This window comes from Trichosurus vulpecula, chromosome 6, assembly GCF_011100635.1.
Source record: "Trichosurus vulpecula isolate mTriVul1 chromosome 6, mTriVul1.pri, whole genome shotgun sequence".
In the NCBI taxonomy this organism is placed as follows: Eukaryota; Metazoa; Chordata; class Mammalia; order Diprotodontia; family Phalangeridae; genus Trichosurus; species Trichosurus vulpecula.
In genome coordinates this window covers 145,515,722-145,528,074 of record NC_050578.1, presented here as the reverse complement: position 1 = coordinate 145,528,074, position 12,353 = coordinate 145,515,722, and the positions used below count along the sequence as shown (strand labels likewise).

The 12,353-nt window shown below is 37.3% G+C and overlaps 1 pseudogene; it reads right to left on the bottom strand.

Annotated features, from left to right (window-relative positions):
- The window catches only part of LOC118854802, a 78,221-nt pseudogene extending 76,137 nt beyond the window's left edge, over nucleotides 1–2,084 (bottom strand).
- Between the last annotated feature and the right edge of the window lie 10,269 nt (nucleotides 2,085–12,353).

Genomic DNA, 12,353 nt, shown 5'->3' with positions numbered 1-12,353 from the left:
TAGAATAGGTCAGAACCTCTGATTTCATTAATATTGGGAACTCATGATGAGGACACTTTTCTCAATGCAGGTGTACACACCCTCTGAAACTTAGAGTCTTAGGGAGTTAAATAAGAGCACCGGGGAAGCTAAGTCACTTGTCTGGTGCCAAAGTTAGCCTATGTCATAAATAGGATTTGAATGCAGTTCTCCCTGAATCTGAGACCCACTTTCTACCTGCTATGACATATTGAAATACAGTTATTTTTTGCTTTCTGACTTACAAACAACTATCTCACTTGATAAAGTTAGAAGACAAATGTGGTTACAGTTATTAGTAGGAACACAGAGAAAGTAAGATAGGAATATTATTCAAGTATAGGTATATATGTGTGTATGTATGCATTTAAAGTCATCACACATATATTGAGTACTATTCCTAACACACATTGGGGACTTAGCATTAATATATGTCAGATTTTCATCTTATAAAACTTCTATGAATGGTGTGACCCATGGACATTTGCATAACTCCCTAATAATGCTAGTAATATATGATGCATTTCTCTTGAAAGCATTATGACAGAATATTACTGGCCTTGGTAATTTGGCATGACACATCAAACTTGTGTTTAGAGTTACAATTTTCTTCTTGCTTAGTGCCCTCAGCAGCACAAATGTATAATTAATAGCTATAATTTAACTTGGCTATGCTGTTAAAATGAAGCCATGGCAGTGAATCTACACTTGCATTTTAAAAGCCGTTAAATCTTATAGGTCAATTTCTCTTATGCACCAAACTCTTTAAATCAATTATGACCAAAGTGACAAGTAACTTAGGCTACTGTCATTTCAGAGTCATGGGAAGCATTGTGTTTTTTCCCTTTGTTTTTTATTTGCTCATCTCAAAGTAAAGAATCCAAGATGTCTATTTGAACACCTCTTCCTACTTTTAATATAAAGTAAGATTAAACTATCATTGATTGCAACTTGAATTGGCCTCTTATATGGAAAAATTTATGAGTTGTTGTTTTATTCCCACCTCCTTGAAAAGTTTGGAGGTTTGGCTTTTCATTTATTTTCCAAAAGCAAAAATAATCAATCAACTGTCTAAAAAGTCAAATAAAGTAGTTCAGCAATTCAGTGAAAGGCTTCTCGTATAGTTACCTGGTGATCCCTGACAGTTGAAATTAAAATGGAAAAATTATATTTCCAACCTTCAAATGTAAATTTTTAGAGCCTTGTTTTCTTTAGTAACCAATGCATTTTATATTACCACTATGTACATAAAATAAACTTGCTGCATCCCTTTTGAAGAAACTGTATGGCTGCTCCCCAGTCCCTTGTGCCTTAGGCATTTCTGAAACATTCATTATGCCTATGTTTGTTTATAAATAGGATGTTCCCCATAAACCTCCATTACTACATTGGTGTCATTCCTGATAGATTCAATTGACAGATAACCCTGAGCTTGGCATTCATTCTTTGGAAACTTAGTGCACTCTGTAAGTAGAGACTTTAGAAATTATTTAGTGTCTTTTCTTTTTAAATTATGAATCTTCTATACAGGAGAAGCATTTGACAGATGCAGCCAGAAGCAACAGGATTTTTCTCCCATGTACCAATATAATTAATTTAATCATTAACCTCAGCAACGATCTTGAAAAACTGAAAGAAAAATTTTTCTTACTCAAATGGCAAGAAAGTGAAGTGAAATGCATTATTTCATGCAAAATTCAGGCAATGAATCTATATGGCACAATTAAACTGACATACACAAAGCTTAGGAAAATTTGACTTATAGTTTCATATTAATACTCTTCCTTAAGTAAAGCAAAAACTAACTTTAAATGACAGTGAATCTTGAGTAGAGGGGTATAAAAGAATTACATCACCTATCCTCTACTTTCTTCCTTCACTTCTCCCCAGACACAGTCACACTTCTTAACTTTTCTGAATCCCCCTTCACGATCTCCGTGCAAATTTTGACACTTGATTACCCTCTCTTCCTTAACCGTCTCTTCTCTCTCGGTTTTCAGGCCACTGCTGTCTTCTTGTTCTCCTACATCTCTGCACTCCTTCTCAGTCTTCTTTACTAGATGCATGCAGATCACACCTTCTACTTTCTGGTGTCACTCAGGTTCTGTTCTGGACCTTTTTCTCTTCTTATTCTATTTTACTTCACTTGGTGATCTTATCAGGTCCCATGTATTTAATTCCCATTTCTAAGTTGATGATTCTCAAATCTACCTATCCTTCCCCAATCTCTCTGCTGATCTACAGTTTTACATTACAAACTACCTTTCAGACATCTCAAACTGGATGTCCAGTAGACATCTTAATCTCAATATGACCAAAACAGAACTCATTATATCTCTCCCTAAGTATTCCCCTAGCTCCTACTTTCCGTAATACCACAGAGGTTAACACTATCTTGGAAGTCTCTCAGGTTTACAACCTAGGAATCATCCTCTTCTCCTCGTTATCTCTCAGCCCTCATAACCAGTCTGTTGCCAAGACTTGTTGATTTTCCTTTTGTGATTTTTCCCAATATAATCCTTTCTCTCCTCTGACACTGCCACAGCTCTAGAGCAGGTCTTCATCAGTTCACCACTGGACTAATGCAATAGCCTGCTGCTGAGTCTACCTGTCTCTAGTCTTTCTTGCCACTTCAATGTATTCTCCATTGAACTACTAAAGTGATTTTTTCTAGAGTATACACTTAATTATGTCACACACCCCCCACTCAGTGAACTCCAGTGACTCCCTATCACCTCCAGATTTAAATATTAAATGTTCTGCTTGGCATATAAAGTCTTTCATAACTAACCCCCATCTTACCTTTCTAGTCATCTTTCACTTTACTCCCTAAGAGTTACTCTTCAATCCAGAGATACCAGCCTCCTAACCATTGCATGAATAAGACTTGGCTAAGCTCCAGGAATTTTCTCTGTCTGTTTTCCATTCCTGGAATGCTCTCCTTACTCAAATACACTTACTGATTTTCTTCAAGTTCTAACTAAAATCTTAGTTTTTACAGAAAGCCTTTTTCAAATTTTCTCAAATCTAGTGCTTCCCCTCTTGAAAGCAGGGACTACTTTCTGCCTCTTTTTATATCCTCAAAGCTCAGCACAATACCTGGCACATAGTAGGAAATTATTGTTTAGATTGCTTGATTAATTTGCTGGAGTAATCTATTTCTCCTTTGGACTCCCATAGCACTGTGTCTGTTCCCTTCTTATGACACTCATACTTCACCTTGTATCATGCTTATTTACTCATATCTCTTATCTTTTCACCTAAATTTTAAGCTCCTTAAGGGAAGAGATTTTGTCTTAATCATCTTGATTGATTTGAAGGGGTCTTCAGTGTCTAGAACATTACTTCCACAGAGTCATCATTCAGTAATTATTGGACAAAAAATGAATAAAAGAATGAATGAGAAAATTATTAATAACGGTTATTGAGTGCAGATAATTCTTCTGTTATCAGATGTCGGTTGACATTTGACACTGAAAGGATAAAGGATATAGCTTTAGTAAAACATAGGTTAATTGCTACTAGTCACCAGGTTCTTCTCCTTTGATATAAAGTCTCTATTCATGGATCATATCATGCTGCTTCCTCACTGTGCTCATGCATTTAAAGGGCTGTCATGTGGAAGAGGTAATAGATTTTTTTATTCCTGGCTTCAGAGGACAGGATATGGGGCAACAGCTAAAAGATGCCAAGACAATTCATTTAGTTTGATTTTTAGAAATACCTTCCCACCAATCAGAGTTATCAAAAGTGTAATATGCTCTCTTGTCACATTTCTCCCACTAGAAAGCATTAATGGATGACCATTTTCAGGTATGTTATAGAGAAGATTCTCGTTTACCTTCATGTCCTTTGGGATTCTCTCTAACTCAGACATTCCACAAACCTGTAAAGGATTAGACAGGGATGAAAAGGGATTAGATTAAGGGCATGGGAAATTCACAAACACATAGAGAACAAGGACTGAACGTCAGGTTTGAGGGACAAATATGAAGAGGTGAAAGGGATTGTGTTAGTTGGATCAGATTTTGGACCTATTCTAAAAGTTTAGGAAGGTAAATTGCATAGTCTAATATGTTTTTAAGTCTGTGATCATCAAATAAATGAATAATTAACTTTGAGTGTAGAGGACTAATATTGTAATGCACGGTTTTATCGAGAATAGAGCACTATGGTGAAAATTTGTAATTCATAAGCTCCTAAAATCTTCAGATATTTTATAATCCTTCCAAGAGAGGTGGAGTTCTTAGGAGAAGTAATTCATTATCATTATTTAGGCTCCGACTATTTCTATATATCATAGCCTAACTACCAGATTGTAAGCTCCATGAAGTCAAGTATGAGCTCTTAACTGCCTTCACTATCTCCCTCATTGCCAGACATGGTGCTTCAGGGCAAGTGAGAGCAATTTAGTACTTGGGAAGTATGTGTCAACATCACAATACTTACATGCATTGAAATTACACTAACCTCTCCTTCCCACTCCATTAACAACCTTCATTTTAAAAATTGAGGCTTTTTAAAAAGTGGTAGCCAAGATTAAGGTTCTGATTTTCTGTTTTATACTGATCCACTTTATTCCTTTTCATCATGTTTGCATTTGAAAAATTCTATTCAGAAGGTTGTTATTTAACTAACTTTCCAAATAAATATAGCCTATTTCCATCAGAAGAGGAATTGATTTAAAAATGACAGCTCTGGCAGAAAGATACATGGTTCAAAGTCTGGAGATGCTAGGCTACTGTGTGTCACATTTTTTCGGTAATATGTTTGAATTGATTTTGCATGGAAATATATTCTATCTGAGCTGTTTGGCAAAAATATCATCAGGAACATTCACTTGAGTGGTGTGTCATTTTGTCCTTTGCTTTAATAAAATATCATCCTGGAGTGTTAGCTACATTGCAATAATCTTCAATAAGGTGGTGCCCTTGTTTATTTGTTTGTTTTTGCTTAGACTACACATTAGGCTTTTAAATTGACATTTTTTGCCATCATAGTAGTATAGCATTATATGGTTGGGTATAATTGAATTACCTTCTAAACTCCAGTATAAGCTTCTTGATAGAATGAAAAGTAATAACACTGGATTTAGAATCAGAGAACCTTGCTTTGAATCTTACCTCTGTCATTGCAAGTGTGAAATTCCTGGGCCTTGTTTCCTCGTCTCTTTAGTGAAAAAGCTAGAGTATTGGGACTTTATGTTAGCTCTCAACTCTATATATCTTATCTGATAAGATCAATTTTGCAAATTAGAATGACCAGAATCACATCAGCAGAGATATGAGAGGATGTGATAGTTAAAGCTATATGAATCGATGAGATTTTCAACTCTGTCCTCAAGTTGTTTTATGTCTATCAATCATAAAATCCAGAAGTTCCAAAATAATCAAAATAAATATCATTGAGAAATCAATGGAAATACACACGTTGGGAATGAATAGATGGTACCACATAAGAAGGAAACTGACTCCCAGAGAGAGTGATCCTCTGGGAGTAAGTAACTGAGGCAAGATTTCAGCACAGTGTCTCTGACTTCAAATATAATGACATATTCCAATCTACCATTGTTCATGGGAGGAGAATGCTGTATGCATGCACAGACTTCTTCTCTCCCCTCCTTACTGCATACTTGCTTTGCCCTGTTCTGATCTCACTTCTGAATAGGAAGAAGAAGAAAAAACAAAAACGAATGGGTAAGAGTTTTCTAACACCTCTCTTTTATAGATTAGCCCAGAGTATTAACTCAATCAAATAATCCTTTTAGAAGACCCTGCCTACTAGTTGGGGTAGCTCTAGGTAATAAAAGCTAATCAGAAGTTGTATTTGTCTTCTTTTTTTGTGGTTTATTAGTATTTTTTAAATTAATTTATTTATTTTTAGTTTTCATCATTCATTTCCACAAGATTTTGAGTTCCAAATTTTCTCTCCATCTCTCCCCTACCCCCAACCCAAGACGGCAGGCATTCTGATCACCTCCTCCTATCCTTTTCCCCCTTACTTTCTTGTAGTGCAAGATAGATTTCTATGCTCTGTTGCCTATATATCTTATATCTCCAAAACAATTTTAGCATTTGTTTTAAAACTTTGAGATCCAAATTCTCCCCTTCTTCCCTCCCCACCCACCCTCATTGAGAAGGAAAGCAATTCAACATAGGTTATTCCTGTGTAGTTATGCAAAACATTACCATAATAATCACATTGTGAAAGACTAACTATATTACCCTTCATCCTCTCCTGACACCCCCATTTATTGTATTTTCTCCTTTGACCCTGTCCCTTTTCAAAAGTGTTTGCTTCTGACTACCCCTTGCCCCAATCTGCCCTCTTATGCCCTTCTTCCCTACTTTCCTGTAGGGTAAGATACCCAACTGAGTGTGTATGTTATTGCCTCCTCAAGCTAAATCTAATGAAAGTAAAGTTGACTCATTCCCTTTCACCTCACCACTCTTCCCCTCCATTGTAACAGCTTTTTCTTACCTCTTTTATGTGAACTAATTCACCCTATTCTATCTTTCCATTTCTCCTTTTCCCAATACATTTCTCTCTTATCCCTTAATTTTATTTTTTTTAGATATCATCCCTTCATATTCAACTCAATCTGTGCCCTCTGTCAATCTGTCTATCTATCTATCTATCTATCTATCTATTTATCTATCTATCTTCCCTTCAACTACCCTAATAATGAGACAGGTCTTGTGAGTTACAAATATAAATCCCTTATGATTTCTCTTTCCTGTTTACCTTTCCATGCATCTCTTGATTCTTGTATTTGAAAGTTAAATTTTCTGTTCAGCTCTGGTCTTTTCATCAAGAATGCTGGAAAGTAGACGGCAGCTGGAAAGCAGGGACTTGTGTGAGCTCCCTGCCAGGTCCCTCCAAAAACCTATAAAAATAGGTTTGAACAAATTCTAGGGCTGCAGAACCCACAAAATAGCAGAGGAAAGCAGGGATCCAGCCCAGGACAGCCTGGATGTTCTCTGGATGAGGTCTATCACCCACAGAGCAGAGGCGAGCTGAGCCCAGAGTGGGCTGTGCAGACCAATCAGACCAGGAGCCAGGTGGAATGGGCCTTAGCACCCTGAATGAGTGAGCTGTGGCAGTTACCAGACTTCTCAACCCACAAACACCAAAGACAACATAGAAGGTTAGTGGGAAAAGCTGAGGAGGACAGAGTGAAATTAGTTCGCAGTTCAGCCACCACCCCAGATGCAGCAGAGGTGGTGCAGCTACAGAACTAGAGATGCAGTTGCTTGCAGCCCCAGGCCCACCTGGTGGGAGGAATTAAATGGCAGATCAGAGTGGGAGTGCAGAGCCTGCTTAAGATGTGTGTCAGTTCTGGGTTGGAGGTTCTTGGGGAAGGAGGAGTGCTGGTGTGGCAGAGCTAGCTGTATAGAAATAGCTCTGAAATCAACAGCACATCCCCTCAAACTTGGAACAATGTACTCTTTACTCTACAAGCAGTCATACCCTCCTGAAAAACTCAAGGGTCAAGTAAGTTGGCTGGGAACATGGCCAGGCAGCAAAAATGGACTCAGATTCAGACTCAGATTTTGGAATCTTTCTTTGGTGACAAAGAAGAACAAAACAAACAGACAGAAGAAGTCAACAAAGTCAAAGAGCCTACATCAAAAGCCTCCAAGAAAAATATGAACTGGTCTCAGGCCATGGAAGAGCTCAAAAAGGATTTGGAAAAGCAAGTTAGAGAAGTAGAGGAAAAATTGGGAAGAGAAATGAGAATGATGCAAGAAAACCATGAAAAACAAATCAATGAATTGCTAAAGGGGACCCAAAAATACTGAAAAAAATATTGAAGAAATAAAATACCTTAAAAAATAGACTAACTCAAATGACAAAAGAGTTCCAAAAAGCCGATGAGGAGAAGAATGCCTTGAAAGGCAGAATTAGCCAAATGGAAAAGGAGGTCCAAAAGACCACTGAAAAAATACTACCTTAAAAATTAGATTGGAGCAAGTGGAAGCTAGTGGCTTTATGAGAAATCAAGATATAATAAAACAGAACCAAAGGAATGAAAAAGTGGAATATAATGTGAAATATCTCATTGGAAAAACCACTGACCTGGAAAATAGATCCAGGAGAGATAATTTAAAAATTATGGGACTACCTGAAAGCCATGATCAAAAAAAGAGCGTAGATATCATCTTTCAAGAAATTATCAAGGAGAACTGCCCTGAAATTCTAGAGCCGGAGGGTAAAATAGAAATTGAAAAAATCCACCAATCACCTCCTGAAAAAAAATCCCCAAAAGAAAACTCCTAGGAATATTGTTGCCAAATTCCAGAGCTTCCAGATCAAAAAGAAAATACTACAAGCAGCCAGAAGGAAACAATTTGAATATTGTGGAAAAACAATCAGGATAACACAGGATCCAGCAGCTTCCACATTAAGGGACCAAAGGGCTTGGAATATGATATTCTGGAGGTCAGTGGAGCTAGGATTAAAACTAAGAATCATCTACCTAGCAAAAATGAGTATCATGCTCCAAGGCAAAATATGGATTTTCAATAAAATAGAGGACTTTCAAGCTTTCTCAGTGAAAAGACCAGAGCTGAATAGAAAATTTGACTTACAAACACAAGAATCAAGAGAAGCATGAAAAGGTAAACAAGAAAGAGAAATCATAAGGGACTTAATAAAGTTGAACTGTTTTGTTTACATTCCTACATGGAAAGATGATGTGTATGATTCATGAGACCTCAGTATCATAGTAGCTGAAAGCAATATGCATATATATGTGTGTATGTGTATATATGTGTGTGTATGTGTGTTTGCATATATATATATATATATATATATATATATATGAATATATACACAGAGGGCACGAGGTGAGTTGAATATGAAGGGATGATATCTAAAAAAATAAAATCAAATTAAGGGATAAGAGAGGAATATATTTGAGAGAGGGAGAAAGGGAGAGACAGAATGGGGTAAATTATCTTGCAAAAAAGTGGCAAGAAAAAGTTGTTCTGTGGGAAAGGAAGAGGGGGCAGGTGAGGAAGAATGAGTAAATCTTGCTCTCATCGGAATTGACCTGAGAAGGGAATGCCATACACACTCAATTGGGTATCTTACCCCACAGGAAAGAAGGAGGAAGAAGACAAAAAAGGGGGATGATAGAAGGGAGAGCAGACAGGGGTAGGAGGTAATCAAAAACACTTTTGAAAAAGGACAGGGTCAAGGGTGCAAATTCAATAAAGGGGGACAGGTTAGGAAAGAGCAAAACACAGTCTTTCACAACATGAGTATTGTGGAAGGGTTTTACATAATGATACACACATGTCCTATGTTGAATTAATTGCCTTCTTAGGGAGGGTGGGCAGGGAGGGAAGAGGGAGAGAATTTGGAACTCAAAATTTTAAAGACAGATGTTCAAAAAGAAACAAAAAAAAATTTTGCATACAACTAGGAAATAAGATGCACAGGCAATGGGGCATAGAAATTTATCTGGCCCTATGAGAGAAGAACAGAAATGGTGATGGGAGGGGAATGGGATGACAGAAGGGAGGGCTGACTGGGGAACGGGGTAACCAGAATATACACCATCTGAGAGTGGGCTGGAGGGTAGAAATGGGAGAAAATTCATAATTAAAACTCTTGTGAAAATCAATGCTGAAAACTAAATATGTTATATAAATTAAATGAAATAATATATATATATACATATATATATATATATGACCAAAAAAATATGCAGCATACTCTGTAATCTTCCTTAAACTCTTCCAGATAAAATTACTTTAAAACCTTAAAAGAAAAGAATGCTGGAGAGTCCTCTATTTCATTGACTATTTGTGTTTTCCTGTGGAATATTATACTTCGTTTTGCTGGGTAGGTAATTCTTGGTTTTAATCCTAACTCCTCTGACTTTCAGAATATCATATTCCAAAGCTTTCCATCCCTTAATTTAGAAACTGCTAAATCTTCTGTTATCCTGATTGTGTTTCCACAATACTTGAATTGTTTCTGGATGCTTACAATATTTTCTCCTTGACCTGGTAACTCTGGATTGGCTACAATATTTCTAGGAGTTTCCATTTTGGGATCTTTTTCAAGAGGTGATTGGTAGATTACTTCAATTTCTATTTTACCCTCTGGCTCTAGAATGTCACAGCAGTTTTCCTTGAGACTTTCTTGGAAGATAGGTAGGCTTTTTTTTTAATCATGGCTTTCAGGTAGACTAACAATTTATAAATTATCTCTCCTGGATCTATTTTCCAGGTCAATGGTATTTCCAATGAGATATTTCCCATTGTCTTCTATTTTTTCATTGTTTTGTTTCTGTTTTATAATTTCTTGATTTCTCATAAAATCCTTAGCTGCCATTTTCTCCATTCTAATTTTTAAGTAATTATATTCTTCAGTGAAATTTTGGACCTCCTTTTCCATTTGGTCAATTCTGCTTTTTAAGGCATTCTTCTCCTCGTTGGCTTTTTGGACCTCTTTTCCATTTGGGTTAGTCTATTTTTAAGATGTCATTTTCTTCAGTATTTTGGGGGTCTCTTTTAGCAAGCTAGTGATTCAATTTTCATAATTTTCTTGTATCCCTTTCATTTCTCTTCCCATTTTTTCCTCCACTTCTCTTACTGGATTTTCAAACTCTTTTTTGAGCTCTTCCATGGCCTGAGACCAATTCATATTTTTCTTGGATTCTTTGGATGTAGGAGCTTTGTCTTTTTTGTCTTCTTCTGGTTGTATGTTTTGATCTTCTTTGTCACCAATGTAAGATTCTATAGTCTGAGGTTTTTTACACTGTCTGCTCATTTTCCCAGACAATTACTTGACTTTTCAACTCTTTGTCAAGGTATTACTCTGTTTGCAGAGTGGAGTGTGCTCTGTCCCATATTTCAGGGCTTTTGTGCAATTGTTGTCAGAGATAATTCTAGCCACCTGTAAATTTTCAGTTCTTCTAAACTGGTATGATCAAAGGAGAGGTGTTCACTATTCTCCTGGCCTGTACTCTGGTCTATGAGTGACCACAATCACTCTTTTCTCCCTCAGAAATATGAGGGGGATTCCCACTCCACAGCTGCCAAAGCTTGCCACACCAGTGCTCCTGCTCACCCTAGGACCACTACCCAGGTCTGTGACCCAGATCCAAGCAGGTCAAAGCAAGAGAATCCTGCCTCAGTGCCAACAAAGTAATCTCTGCATTTCCCCTCTGATCAGCTGCTTGATCCTCCCACTGTCTGTGGACCTGGAGCTCTGGAAGCAGCTACTACTGCTGCCACCTCTGCCAGCCCTGGCCTGGGGCCAGACTGCACTCTTCTCTCAACCAGGTCTGACAGAGGTTCCCCACTGACCTTCTACTTTGTCTTTGGGCTTTGTGGGTTGAGAAGTCTGGAAACTGCTATAGCTGACAGTGATTCAATCCTGTGAGGCCTACTCTGGCTGGTCTGTGCTGCCAGGTCCCACACTGGACTGTGTTCCACTCCTGGCCTGGTGAGATAGACCACTTCCTGTTGGCCTTCCAGGTTGCCTTAGGCTTGAGATTGGTTTCATTCTGTAATTTTGTGGTTTCTGTAACTATATAATATGTTTAGAGTCATTTTTTACAGATATTTGGAGGCATTTGGGAGAGAGCTCAAGAAAGTCTATGCTTTTACTCTGCCCTCTTGGCTCTGCTCCTGTATTTGATTTCACGATATGTATATATATTCCATAGAAGAAAAGATCTGCCCATCAAATTTATTCAGTATTTCCTCTAATAACTCTATGCTTTACAAAATATTTTGGATTATGGAGACATTAGAGTTGTAGGAGGCAACCATGTGATAGTGAGATTTTCTGATAACACTTTTTTGGTCCATTTGTAGGAAGGACTAAAACAAAAACCATTAAATGATGTATCACCAAGAATAAAAAGCCAAGATGTATAGTACATAGAAATAGGTTGATTTCAACTTTGATTGAGGAAATATGTGTAGAGGATGTTGAGATGCTTTGTGTCTTTTGTGCCTCCCATTTGAGTAAATAGAAAAAATAAAGTATGTCTGCTCCAAGGTAGTATAAAATATCACCTAGGTTAAACTAGAGAGTAGAAAGGAAGAGAAGGACCTACAGGAGATCAATGGCAATTGTTTTAAAGGATTCTGTTAGTTTTGCTCTCATCTTGCATAAGGAAATGGAACAAAGAGGAATGGAAAATATTTTAGTCTTCCTTAGCTTGCTGAAGAAACTGAAAAACTAGCTGTGGCTATGCTATGGAACTGGGACACCTATGTGGAACACTGGAAAACACTGAGAACGACAATCCTATTCCCATATTCAACATGCAGGGTGCTCAGGGTTTTTGACTGTGAGATCTCCCATTT